Genomic DNA, 14658 nt, shown 5'->3' on the forward strand with positions numbered 1-14658 from the left:
AACTTATAGGACAGTGTACGTTGACGTAGACGGAAGGCTAAACTCCACCCCATGAACCATTTCCTGCATTTAAATTTTTAGCCAGGACTGACGCTCTGAAGGCAGCATTCTCATGGCTGGGGCCAGGCTCATTAAAAAATGATAGGTCTCATCTTTCTCCTCTCGCTGCCTGACTTTCGAGTCCTCCCTGGCCTCTTTCCTCGCTAAATAATCCTCAAAAAAGTCCTTATGCTGCGTACACACTGGACGCGAATAGCGCGTCAAATTCACGCCTGCCGCGTCTAGTTATACGCTTGACCACTTTGAATCCATTCGCGCGTCAAGAGCGAAACCCGTTGGCGGCCATCTTTTTTATGTTGATCGAGCATTCACCGAGAGAGTCACAGCTCTGTATTTGCTCTGGAGAGCAGAATGGCGGCGTAGGGGTCATTGTCGCCGTATTTGTGTCCACCTGACCCTTCGACCCAGTGTGGCGAGTTTCACCATTTGCTCGCTCCAGGAGCTGCGCCTGGATGACGGCCGCTTTCAGCGGTACTTCCGCCTGTCCCGCGCCCAGTTTGATGACTGTTGTCACGCATCGGAGCGAGGATCACCCTCGCCCTCACACACCTAATCTGTCATTTATTTTTGTTTTGATGATAAATGGAGCCAGCCTAGGCTACTACAAAAGTGATTAAACTGTCCTGTGATTTTTTTCCCTCACACAACACTGTCCAGACACGAACTATGTTCTTGCACTAAAGTACTAGGCTATGTTGGTTCTCTTTACATTAGAATAATAATAATGTTTCATATAATCTAGATTAGATATGGAATAAATACCATACAAAATTAATGTCTCATATATTAAAATCAAGTTTTTATGTGATAAAATATTTACTTCACCACGTGACAGCAGCAAGCTGGCTCCTGATTGGTTAACGCGGCGCGAATTGACGCAGAAGTTCAGATTTTTCAACTCGGGCGGCAGACGCGAATTCGCGTCAAACGCGTGAATGCACAAGATGCACCATTCGCGCGTAACGCGCCAGACGCTCAATTCGCGCCATTCGCGCGAACGAGGCGTATTCGCGTCTACCGCGCCGCGCTCCACGCCTCATTCGCGCCGCAGGATTTTTTTACACGCGTAACGCGTCTTTGCATTGACTTAACATTGAAATCACTCGCGCCTGACGCGCTATTCGCGTCCGGTGTGAACGCAGCATTACTGTGCGTTCACACCGGACGCGAATAGCGCGTCAAATTCGCGTCTACCGCGTCTAGTTTGACGCTTGACCACTTTGTGTTAATTCGCGTGTCAAGAGTGAAACTGACGCGCGTAAAAACAAAAGTTTGAAGCGAAATTTACGCGCGTCACGCGCGTCAGAATCGAAACCCGTTGGCGGCCATCTTTTTTATGTTGATCGAGCATTCATCGGAGATTCACCCCTCTGTATTTGCTCTGGAGAGCAGAACGGCGGCGTAGGGGTAATCGTCGCCGTATTTGTGTCCATCAGACCCTTCGAAGGCGAACCCAGTGTGGCGAGTTTCACCATTGGCTCGCTCCAGGAGCTGCGCCTGGATGACGGCGGCGTCCGCGGTACTTCCGCCCAGCTTGATGACCTGTTGTCCCGCATCGGAGCGAGGAGCACCCTCGCCCCCATCCACCTAATCTGTCATTTATTTATTTTGTTTTGATGATAAATGGAGCCAGCCTCCAAAAGTGATTAATCTGTCCTGTGATTTTTCTCTCTCTCTCGAACAAGACTGTCCAGACACGAACTTATGCAGTATGTTGGTTGTCTTTACATTAATAATATTTCATATATCTAGATATGGAATAAATAGCATTCAATACAAAATGAATATGTCTCATATATTGAAATCAAGTTTTATGTGATAAAATATTTGCTTTGTTGTGCATTAGAACCAGTCACATTACAAAATAATTTATTGAAGCCTCCAGATACTTCACCACGTGACAGCAGCATGCAGCTAGGCTCCGGATTGGTTAACGCGGCGCGAATTGACGCAGAAGTTCAGATTTTTCAACTCGGGCGGCAGACGCGAATTCGCGTCAAACGCGTGAATGCACAAATAGCACTAACTAAATCATTCGCGCTTAACGCGCCAGACGCTTAATTTGCGCCATTCGCGCAAACTTGACCCGCGAATGAGGCGAATTCGCGTCTACCGCGCCGCGCTCTACGCCTCATTCGCGCCGCAGGAATTTTTTACGTGCGTAACGCGTCTTTGCATTGGCTTAACATTGAAATCACTCGCGCCTGACGCGCTATTCGCGTCCGATGTGAACGCACCATTACTGTGCGTTCACACCGGACGCGAATAGCGCGTCAAATTCGCGTCTACCGCGTCTAGTTTGATGCTTGACCACTTTGTGTTAATTCGCGTGTCAAGAGTGAAACTGACGCGCGTAAAAACAAAAGTTTGAAGCGAAATTTACGCGCGTCACGCGCGTCAGAATCGAAACCCGTTGGCGGCCATCTTTTTTATGTTGATCGAGCATTCATCGCAGAGTCACCCCTCTGTATTTGCTCTGGAGAGCAGAACGGCGGTGTAGAGGTCATCGTCGCCGTATTTGTGTCCATCAGACCCTTCGAAGGCGAACCCAGTGTGGCGAGTTTCACCATTCGCTCGCTCCAGGAGCTGCGCCTGGATGACGGCGGCTTTCAGCGGTACTTCCGCCTGTCCCGCGCCCAGCTTGATGACCTGTTGTCCCGCATCGGAGCGAGGAGCACCCTCGCCCTCATCCACCTAATCTGTCATTTATTTTTGTTTTGATGATAAATGGAGCCAGCCTCCAAAAGTGATTAATCTGTCCTGTGTTTTTTCTCTCTCTCTCGAACAACACTGTCCAGACACGAACTTATGCAGTATGTTGGTTGTCTTTACATTAATAATATTTCATATATCTAGATATGGAATAAATAGCATTCAATACAAAATGAATATGTCTCATATATTGAAATCAAGTTTTATGTGATAAAATATTTGCTTTGTTGTGCATTAGAACCAGTCATATTACAAAATAATTTATTGAAGCCTCCAGATACTTCACCACATGACAGCAGCATGCAGCTAGGCTCCGGATTGGTTAACGCGACGCAATTGATGCAGAAGTTCAGATTTTTCAACTCGGGCGGCAGACGCGTATTCGCGTCAAACGCGTGAATGCACAAATAGTACTAACTAAATCATTCGCGCGTAACGTGCTTAACGCGCCAGCCGCTTAATTCGCGCCATTCGCGCGAACTTGACGCGCGAATGAGGCGAATTCGCGTCTACCGCGCCGCGCTCTACGCCTCATTCGCGCCGCAGGAATTTTTTACTCGCGTAACGCGTCTTTGCATTGACTTAACATTGAAATCACTCGCGCCTGACGCGCTATTCGCGTCCGGTGTGAACGCACCATTAGACTTCCTTTTCTGAGGAGGTGGACAGAAAGGCTCTCCCTCGCTCTCAGTTGTGCCCTGACCTGCATCATCTACCGCCTGCTCCTCCTCCTCAAGATTGCTGCAGACCCTGTTCAAAAGCATTCTGTAAACTTTCCTGTGCCACCTCATTATACAAACGCTGTATTATTTTTCAACTTCATCACTGTATTTCAGAGAACTTTAAAAAAAGAAAAAAGCTTATAAATCTGAATAACTGTCCCTGAGGTTTTTCCACAGTTTTTTTGCGTCTTCAACTAAACAGTACGTTTTGTATCAATACACATTACATGTAAACACGAAGTAACAAGTTAAAATCATTCGACTAGAAAAAACTGTAGATATCACACAGTATAGTATACTAAAAGCAGCCCTAAATAGTCTCACTACATTTTGTTACATTTTCAAAGTAAACACGGTCTCTGTCTCAATCTTTGACGATAACAGTGTTAGCTTTCTATCCCAAATATAGTTTAGCCTGCTAGCCTACACAGCACAGGACTATAACAACGACTAAAACTATCACACAACATACTCACAGTCGTGATAACCGAGTTGGTTGGCAATGCTACGCCACACATTATCTATCAGTTCGTTGTCCTTATAGTTTTTCTTCATTTTGTCAAACAAAACGGGGTTTGTTGACACACACGCAATCAGAAGATCCGTCATTGTTGCTGTGACGTCACCTTTGTTTCCCATATGTGATTGGCTAAAGCCTATTCTGTCGCCGCAAAAGTAAAAAAAAATCGACATCGAAGCGAAAAAAATAAAAGTCGTTTTTTCGCCGCAGCAGATTCGCGTTCGGTGTGGAAGCACTCATTACACAAACAGCTGATCAAAAAATAAAACCATCGCGCAAATTATTCCAGTGTCCAGTGTGAAAGGACCTATAGACTGTAAAAAAAATGCGTTCCACTCCAATACCATACGTCATTGCCTAATGCCTTATTAGGCGCGCCAAAATTCAAACGCAATCAAAAGACCGCCAAATTACGCGCATTCAGAGACAAACGGATGAAGAATGTTCGCCCTTGTCGAGTGGAAAGAAGAAACTGATAATTAAAGTTGGAGTTTTGTTCCAACATCACACATAAAAAAAACTTCAATATTAATGATTTCTTAGACGTGATGACAGATCTGTAGGCTATTTTTAATTGAGTGGAGAGCTAGTACAGATCGGATAATTGAGCAGATATTCAGTGTTTAACTGATAAGGTTTTTTTTTTGATCGTTAACGTTACTATTAATACTGCTTTATTGTGTGCGTTGCATTTTCATGTTCTCATTTTCATGGTCATGTTTACGAGCTAGGAGTAGGCCCAGATTAACGTCAACGTGCATCATTCTAAGATATTTAAATGTTTTTTATTAGAGAATAATGTCTTAAAGTAAGATTTCAGCTGTCAGACACATGTATTGGAGAAAAAAATACCTCAGTAATAATATCTCAAATGTATGCCAATGTAAACTTGCAGGATATTAAATCCATGTCAGTATGTGTGCTAATATTTTGAACACTGTCATCATGATATCAATAATTTTGTGGGTACATGTGGTCAGCCTATGTTGTTGTCATTGTCATAGCCCTAGTTGTATCTTTTGTTTTAGATTCTACATTTTGTATTCCCCTTTTTTCCCCCACAGAGAGACAGTCCACCTTAGAAAAACTGATGAGGACACAACATCAGTCCAGCATCTTCTGAGCAAAAGAAAATGCAAGCCAAACCCGAGTCTTGTTGAAGAGGAGACCAGTAATGATGAACCATCTAGCCCCAAAAGGTCACAAGATAATTTTTTTGTCCCGACCTAACTTTTGTAGAACTTTTGTAGACCTAAAACTAGCATCTGCATTGCAAATGTAAAAAAAATATTGGCTGCCCACTAAAGTTGTTGCTTCAGGATAAAATAAAACAAAATCATTATTACTTATAACTTTACAAATTAATTACTAAATTTAGAAATTAAATACTTTAAATACTTAAAATGAATCATCCAAAGTTAGGAGTACCTAATAATCTACAACTTTCACTAGATCTTGACAGGATTAGTCATTTTTCACAGCCAAGTACACGCAGTCTGTCAGAATTGTGTATGTTGCTTTGCCTGTTTTTACTTATGGTAAACCTTATATACAAGTCTATATCTGTTTATCTGTTTTAATGCCATCAGCTAATCCACTTTGCTATTATTTCTGAGCTTACTGTTTTGGGCAAGCTGATTTTCCTTTTCTGCGAAAGAAATTGAAAATACTGATACTGAAAATCTAATATTATTTGTTTTACTGTTTTGCTTCCTAGAAATGCCAAAACTCCTTAGTACAATATGGGCAAGCTGGGGAAATGTCTTGAAGGAGCAGAGCACACAGGAACAACTGGCATCACCTTCCAGCCTACAGGAAACTGAGTATGCTGTTTTTCCAAACCACTACTGTAGTACAGCAAGTTACGACAGTAAAGGCTTATTAAAAACAAATTAAAATGCCAATAAATCAATTTGTCTTTTTTACAGATGCAGTGATCCAGAAATTTCCTGGAACCAACTAGGGATAGCTATTATTCAAAAGGTCTCTGAGCTGCGGACATCTAAAAAGTCTCAACAAACTTAAAAAATAAACAGGCGGTATCATATACCTGTTGGTGGATTTTCCTTTTCTGGGTTTGTTTTATGTTTTGTTGTAATATTGTATTTGTATATAATAGTGATGGGAAGTCCGGTTATTTTCCGCGAATCTGTTCTTTTGGACAGTTTGTTTCAATGAACCGGTTAAAAAAAAAACGGTTCACCAGTTCTTTTACGTCCTCAAGTAATGACGTCAATTCTATCATCCCGGCGGATAAAAATAAATTCAGACAAAGGCATTAATTAGCCTAGAAATCAAAATCTAGTCAGGCCAATCACATAGTGGGCAAGTCGTTTTTCTGAATATCCAGTTCTCCTGTTGTTTCAGTGTAGTATCTACCAGAAGGTAAGGTTGTTTTCGATTCTCTGGTTATTTTCTTGTTTTGCCTTCTCACAAATTTGTATTTTAATTAGACGCGTTCCCACTTTATATAACAGCCGCTCTGAATAGTATTGCAGTTTAAATTGTATAGCACTTAAGTGAGCGCTGTCCAACAGCTAGTTTCGATTCCTCCCATTATTCGGGTGATTTGCCTTTGCTGTGTTAATTGCTGGGCAGAAACAGCAACTGTAAAACAGATATAAAGTCGAAGAGATCCAGAACAAGGCCAGGACAAGCGGTCAGTCCGTGAACAAGACAAGAGCGCGCAAGTCGTTTTTCTGAATATCCAGTTCTCCTGTTGTTTCAGTGTAGAATCTACCAGCAGGTAAGGTTGTTTTTCGATTCTCTGGTTATTTTCTTGTTTTGCCTTCTCACAAATTTGTATTTTAATTAGACGCATTCCCACTTTATATAACAGCCGCTCTGAATAGTATTGCAGTTTAAATTGTATAGCACTTAAGTGAGCGCTGTCCAACAGCTAGTTTCGATTCCTCCCATTATTCGGGTGATTTGCGTTTGCTGTGTTAATTGCTGGGCAGAAACAGCTGTCCTCCCTCAGGCGTTAGTACGCATTATATCTATGTAGTGCGCGCGCTGTCGCGGAAGCGCCAGCGGAAGCGTTCAGCCTTCTCGTGTGAAGACCGACTCGGGTAAAGACCATCGACTCTACCTGTGCGACTGCACCGAGCAAGGACACCAGCTACGCACTTAAGTATCTTCTTCTCCCTTTCCTTTCCTACTTGTACTCTATTTCACTTAATCAACATGTGCTTTCAATACATTCCTGTTGTCTCTCGACAACACACTCTCATCACGCACAGAAGGCAGCGCAATACTGCTAATCTGCGTCCCGTTCTCTCATCCACACACACACATCTCTCTCTTTCTATGGGTCTATGGAATTGTCAGTCAGCAGTCAATAAAGCTGACTTCATTCCTGCCTTTGCATCTCTTTCAACTCTTAATATCTTGGGCTTGACTGAGACCTGGATCCGTCCAGAAGACTCAGCAACCCCTGCTGCTCTCTCTAACAACTTCTCTTTCTCTCACACCCCTCGCCAGTCTGGTAGGGGTGGGGGGACTGGTATTCTCATTTCTAACAATTGGAAATACTCAACTCTCTCTTCTCTATGCAATAACAACTCATTTGAATATCACGCTATTACACTTACAACTCCCTTTAAGATCGAGGTAGTCATTTATCGCCCCCCAGGTCAACTGGGAAGCTTTGTTGAGGAGCTGGATGTGCTGCTGTCCTCTTTCCCTGAGGACGGCACTCCACTTGTAGTCTTTGGCGATTTCAACATTCATCTAGAGAAGCCGTATGCTACAGATTTCATCTCTCTCCTAGCCTCATTCGATCTCAATCGGCTCATCACCACAGATACTCACAAGTCAGGCAACCAACTGGACCTGGTCTACACACGCAACTGCATCACAGACAACATTTTGGTGAAACCTCTCCATGTTTCAGATCATTTCCTCATTACTTTCAATCTACAACTCACTATCCACACTCCACCAACTCCCCTACCAGTTACCTTCAGACGAAACCTGCGCTCACTTTCTCCCTCCCGTCTTTCCTCTGCTGTGTCATCTTCTCTTCCCTCACCCTCACAATTCTCATCTCTAGATGTGAATACCGCAACGGATACTTTATGCTCCACTTTAACTTCTTCTTTAGACACTATCTGCCCTCTCTCCTCCAGGCCAGCACGCGCTACCCTCTCTAACCCCTGGTTATCTGAGGTTCTTCGGGAACACCGGACTAAACTCAGGGCAATGGAGAGGAAATGGCGCAAATCAAAAGATACATCTGACCTGAGTATGTACCAATCTCTGCTCTCTTCCTTTTCTGCTGATGTTCACGCCACAAAATCTTCATATTTCCATAACAAGATCAACACCGCCTCTAACACACGAACACTTTTCAAGACATTCAACTCTCTCCTCTGTCCACCTCCACCACCACCCACCTCCTCGCTAACTGCTAATGATTTTTATAACTTCTTCACTAACAAAACAACAACCATTAGCAGTCAGTTCTCTCCTCCACACACACAGGAACCTAGTCCAACCTCTCCCACAGCCAATAACCTTCTCTCCTCCTTCTCTCCTCTAACCGAGGAAGAAGTATCTAAACTTCTCCTCTCCAGTCATCCTACCACCTGCCCTCTAGACCCCATCCCCTCACACCTTCTTCAAGCCATCTCTCCCACACTTCTACCAGCACTCACACACATCATCAACTCATCCCTCCATACTGGCATTTTTCCTACAGCATTTAAGCAGGCTCGGGTAACCCCACTGCTTAAAAAAACAACATTAAACACATCACTTCTAGAGAATTACAGACCTGTCTCTCTCCTACCTTTCATTGCAAAAACACTTGAACGAGTTGCTTTCAACCAAGTATCATCTTTCCTGTCTCTGAATAACCAGCTGGATGTTAACCAATCTGGCTTCAAGAAAGGACATTCGACCGAGACCGCATTACTTTCAGTCACAGAAGCCCTGCGGATCGCCAAAGCTGCTTCCAAATCATCAGTTCTCATTCTCCTAGACCTGTCTGCTGCCTTCGACACTGTGAATCATCAGATCCTTCTGTCCACCCTCTCATCACTGGGCATCACTGGATCTTCCCTCCACTGGTTTGAGTCCTATCTCACAGGTAGGTCATTCAGGGTCGCATGGAGAGGCGAGGTATCCAAAGCACATCGACTGACCACAGGGGTTCCCCAGGGGTCAGTCCTTGGACCCCTCCTCTTCTCCATTTACACCACATCACTGGGACCCATCATACAGGCACATGGTTTCTCTTACCATTGCTATGCTGATGACACCCAGCTCTACCTCTCATTTCAACCAGACGATCCCACAGTAGCTGCACGTATCTCTAGCTGTCTGGCGGACATCTCGGCATGGATGAAGGAACATCACCTGCAGCTCAATCTGGCAAAGACTGAGCTTCTCGTTCTCCCTGCCAATCCGTCTCTAAAGCACGACTTCACTATCCAGCTAGACTCATCCTCAATCACCCCATCAAGGTCAGTCAGAAATCTTGGAGTAATCTTTGATGACCAGCTAACCTTCACAGACCACATTTCAAAGACAGCTCGATCATGCAGGTTAACAATGCACAACATCAGGAAGATCAGGCCTTTCCTAACTGAGCATGCAACACAACTTCTTGTCCAGGCCCTGGTTATTTCTAGGCTTGATTACTGCAATGCTCTTCTAGCTGGTCTTCCATCATGTGCAACTAAACCCTTACAAATGATCCAGAATGCTGCTGCTCGTCTTGTCTTCAACGAGCCCAAAAGGGCCCACGTCACTCCGCTGTTCATCTCCCTGCATTGGCTACCACTTGCTGCTCGAATCAAGTTCAAGGCGCTGACACTTGCTTACAGATTGTCCACCGGCTCAGCTCCCTCCTACTTTCACTCGCTCCTACGGGTCTACATCCGTACCAGAAGCCTACGATCGGCCAAGGAGCGACGGCTCGTGGTGCCTTCACAACGAGGAACAAAATCACTGTCCAGAACATTCTCATTCACGGTTCCATGCTGGTGGAATGACCTACCCACCCTCGTCCGGGATGCAGAATCCCTGACAGCATTCAAAAGACAACTGAAAACTCATCTCTTCCGTGAGCACTTAACATAGAAAAAAAGAAAAAAAAGAAAAAAAACTTTTTCTTGAAATCTTCGCTTGTCTGGTTTATGCTACTCTGAGCAATGTTTGAACTTTGTATTCTGAGCACTTCTTGCTTTGTTTTTGCCTCTCCATGATGACTCGCTTGGTTTAATCCTCAAATGTAAGTCGCTTTGGATAAAAGCGTCTGCTAAATGACTAAATGTAAAATGTAAATGTAAATGTACATAGTGTATAGAGTCGGTGGGCGGGCTTAACATAATAATGGCAGAGTTGCAATGGTTCCGCCTCCGCTTTCGGTTCAGAGACGGTACTATCACGCATGCTCAGTATCTCCAGCTCATCAGTTCTCTGTATCGAACGTGTACAAAAGAAACAGTTCTCAGCTCTGTATTGGTGATCACAGAACTGCTGTAGGAGTACGTGAGGCGTGCGTACAGTACGTACAGTCGACAAAACTAAAAAGTCGATGCATGTCTCCAGTATGTTTAATACGTTATGTTTTGATTAACACATAATTTAGAGTTTACGTCAAATATCAACTTAACAGCTTAAATTAAATGAGCTGTTCCTGTAATAATGTTTTAGTATAATAATAATTTAGTTTTACAATTCATTCGTTTCCAATCGTAAAATAATACAGTGAAAATACAGTAATTATGTGATAAAGATGTTTCCAACATGTTTTATTTTGTTTGTAAGGGGTATACAGTCAAAGACCCAGAACCAGATATGAAGAATGAAGACCCGGAGTCGGAGAATATAAAAAATTAAAGAAAAGTTTTACTGAAGATAGTTTGCAGTTTCATCAGCAGAAGTCAGCTTCAAGACTCACACAGGAGTTCGTAGGCCGCCCCGTTTTACAGTTACAAAGATCACAGCAGTTATACCATCTCCAAGGTCTACGCTACGTCATTGCTTACAGGTTGAATGATTCTCATTGGCTAAGAAATAGATAAACACAGTAATTTTCCACACATATACAGATAGACTGAAGCATATCTCCATCGATTATGCAGCTGAAGTTAGGCACGTCGTGACCTTCCAGGTCTCAGATTTGGGTTGCTGGGCGCCAACATGTCCAGAACAACAACTCAGTCAATCTCCAATAATGCCAGTGGTTCCTTAACCTGTAACCAAGAAGACTAACACACACACCGACAAACAGCTTTTCCAAGGTTGGATTTGGCCAGGCTCTAACTATAAACAGGAGAGTCCTCTCAAAACAGATAATGCGAGATAATGCGTTCTTTCTCTCAAGGATAGCTAAACTTGAGTCTAACTGGAAAGTAAGGCTTTAACAAGGAAATGGCCCCTTAAACTATTGGCTTCAATGACCCCTATATGTTTTAACACATTGAAGACCTTTCTCAAACACAAAACAAGTCCCTATTTCATTTCTGGAAGCTGGGTTAAATAAGCAAGTACGGTTACTGCATTCAGATATCAAATACAGACTTTAAAGAATACATGAAAAGAACATTTCAGTGATCACACAGGTAACTTTTATAACAAAGTAAAATCTCTAGAGAAGTCATTCAACTCATTTGATATTTTGAAGGAAAAATATTGATTAATACCTTAATTATAATCAATCATTACATATACATTGAAGCAGCAGTGGATTCCAATCCACCCCCTTCATGTTACACTTATTGGTGTCCAACAAAATACTTAAGAAATGTGCATTTCCTCCCTCTGAAAAAATTGCATGCTTGCTCAGCTCATCGGTTCTCAGTATGTCGGATGTGTCCGAAAGAAACAGTTCTCGGTTCTGTACTGGTGATTGAGAACGGCTGTACCTGTACGTTCGGTAGTATGTGTATGCTCAGTATCAGCTGCTCGTGCTCATTACTTCTCTCAGCACATGTCTCAGTTCAGTGAACTGTTGGAGTTACTGGAGTAACATATACTCCAGGATATTGGTTTATTTCGAGTCAGAGGTGTCTGAAAGTGAGTAGTTGTGGATGCGCTAAAACTGTTTCGCACGATTCAGTCCGATTTGGTGTACCGGTTCACTAAAAAGAACCGATTCAAAAGAACGATTCGTTCCAGAACCGAACATCACTAGTATATAATAAAGTTGCGTGTTCAGTAGTTTTCTAATTTTGCTCAGCTTAACAATTTTTCTTTTTAAATTAAAACTGTTTTAATAAAGTTTTAATGTTTTAACTGTTTTACTGTATTCTTTTTTGCTAACTGCACCGTTTAACATTTCAGGTTTAGGCATGTCATGTGCATTGCATTGCAATTGAGTAAGTACACGTCCATAATAGAGTTGAGCCGGATACTCGGCTGTAACGAGTATCCGGTACAGATAAAGCACTTTTGCCGAGTACGAGTATAATACGAGTAATACGAGTCAATATCTGTGCTCGGATTGAATAAAAATCCTCATTGGGTAGCTGACTGTGTCTGCGTTCTGTGATAGACTAGTCACAACGCCCCTCCCCTACACGCATACAGATTTGATTTATTGTGCTGCTGTGTCCCGCTCTGCTCACTCACACACAGAACACTCTCTCCCTCTGTCTCTCCCTCAGTCACTCAGGTTCGCGGGTCTTTTTTCCGTTAACGTTTAGGGTTTCTTCAGCTTCAGGTTTGTTTTTTACTTCGGTTTGTAGTACACTTACTTATTAACCAGTAGAGTTCTGGTAAACGTGGGGTTTGTTCAGACGTGGTGCTTGGTAGAATGCGACTCGTGTTGCGTCTCTGCCAGTCGGAGTTTTTTTTTTTTTTTTTTTACCGTTTGTTTTACTTCATGCACTGAGTGTCTGACACTTTTTGCTGGATTTCATTAAAAAAATAAAGGAAGTAGTGGTATAAAACTATATTACAAATTAATTAGCTAGCAACACACACACACTATCTCTCTCTCTCTCTCTGCCGGTCATCTGAGTTTTTTTTTTTTAAACCATCTGCTGGCTCTAACCAGTTTTTTTTTACTTCACGCACTGAGTGACACTTTCTTGCTGTATTTTATTAATAAAATAAAGGTAGTTGTGTTATAAATAATATTACAAATTAAGCTGCTACACTCACAAAAACACAAACACCCCCCCCCCCCCCCCCCCCCCTCTCTCATGATCAGTGATACAGAAAAATGAGTAAATAGTTTTCTAATCAGCAATAAATAACAATTTCTGAACAACCCATATCAATTGCATGCTTAAAATAACATACCGGTTAAAGCCCCGCCCATTTAAAGACAACCTGACTTAAATCCCGCCCACTTCCGGGTTAGGCCCCGCCCAGTCCGAGTACAGATACAGATACAGATAATTCATATGGTTAACAGATACAGATACAGATACAGATAATGCTGTACTCGCTCATCCCTAGTCCATAACATATATTTAAAACTATGTAAGAAATTAATGAAAGCATGTTTTTCACTTTTGTTTAGTTTACACCATACATTAATGCAAAACATTTTGCAATAAATATACATAATATAAGAACATAACATATTCAAAATATGTGAACACAATGTTTTTATATATGCCATTTATTTATTCCATATACATGTATCAAAAATATATATATATATCATTTTAAATATATAATATATATTAAGACGATATACAAAACATATTAGGGACATAAATATGTCACATGTATGTAAGCAATATGCTATGCATATATTTGTAGTTTGTATATTGAACATTTATACAAATACATATATGTCATGTATATTGGTAATTATATATGTATATAAAATACTATTATACATACATAAAATATATGGGCTAGTTTTATATGTCAATATATGAAATTGTTCCATTTTCTAATAGGTTTTATATATGGGCAGATATATATTTAATATATGTATATTTCATATGTGTACATATATTACATTTCCGTATGGGCTAGCAGTTATTCGCGAACAAAATGCATTACACATAAGGCAGTAGGCTATTTAGCATGATAATCAGTGTCATAAACTAATCAAAACTGAGTGAAATATATGTAGGCTAATATACAAATATGTTTAGAGAATATCACATTTAAAAAGTTTACACGAGCGTACACGAATGTTAGGGATATTGTCAGGCAATATCTCCTATGTCAAAAGCTAGCCAAAACTAGGCAAAATATAGTCTGAAAATTCATTTGAGCTCTATATGATCAGAAAAGGAATTATATAACACTAAACAACTTACTCCGAACTTCTATCCTCGGCGAGATCAATTCGTTCTTGAAAATGCAGCCGTTCGTCGTCCAAGTCGCAATCTTCCTCGGAAGAAAAGGTGAATTCTTCATCGCTGTCCAGACTCATTTGAAGGGCCTCTTTGTCGGAGTAGCGTGCCATCCTCAAAACGCGATGAACTATCAGTGAATCTGATAAAGAATTGTGTTTTTATGGCATTGATCGGGGGGCGTGCCGCGTGTGCTATGCATAGATCACCTATTTACCATGTGAAAAGCTCTTGGGGCGTGGCGGTCTCAGCTCATTAAAGATAATGAAGGGAGAACGAAAAAACTGTACCTCTCCTTGGTTTCAAACGGATTACATAAACTGGAAATATTTATTTTTTTAGTAAATTACTTCATTTAAAAGAAGAGAAT

The 14658-nt window shown here is 41.8% G+C and overlaps 1 protein-coding gene and 1 long non-coding RNA gene across 2 annotated transcripts in view; both read left to right on the top strand.

Annotated features, from left to right (window-relative positions):
- Positions 1–14658, top strand: part of LOC143718612 (uncharacterized) — a 796762-nt gene that overhangs the window by 238629 nt on the left and 543475 nt on the right. The window lies entirely within an intron of this gene.
- On the top strand, positions 5169–10736 carry LOC143718497 (uncharacterized). Its single transcript, XR_013196408.1, has 4 exons — positions 5169–5213; positions 5732–5837; positions 5943–6343; positions 10328–10736. It is a non-coding gene; the product is annotated as an uncharacterized LOC143718497 (long non-coding RNA).

The sequence above is a fragment of the Siphateles boraxobius genome, unplaced genomic scaffold, assembly GCF_051911475.1.
Source record: "Siphateles boraxobius isolate OS27281-9 unplaced genomic scaffold, OSU_SipBor_1 61, whole genome shotgun sequence".
Classification (NCBI taxonomy): domain Eukaryota; kingdom Metazoa; phylum Chordata; class Actinopteri; order Cypriniformes; family Leuciscidae; genus Siphateles; species Siphateles boraxobius.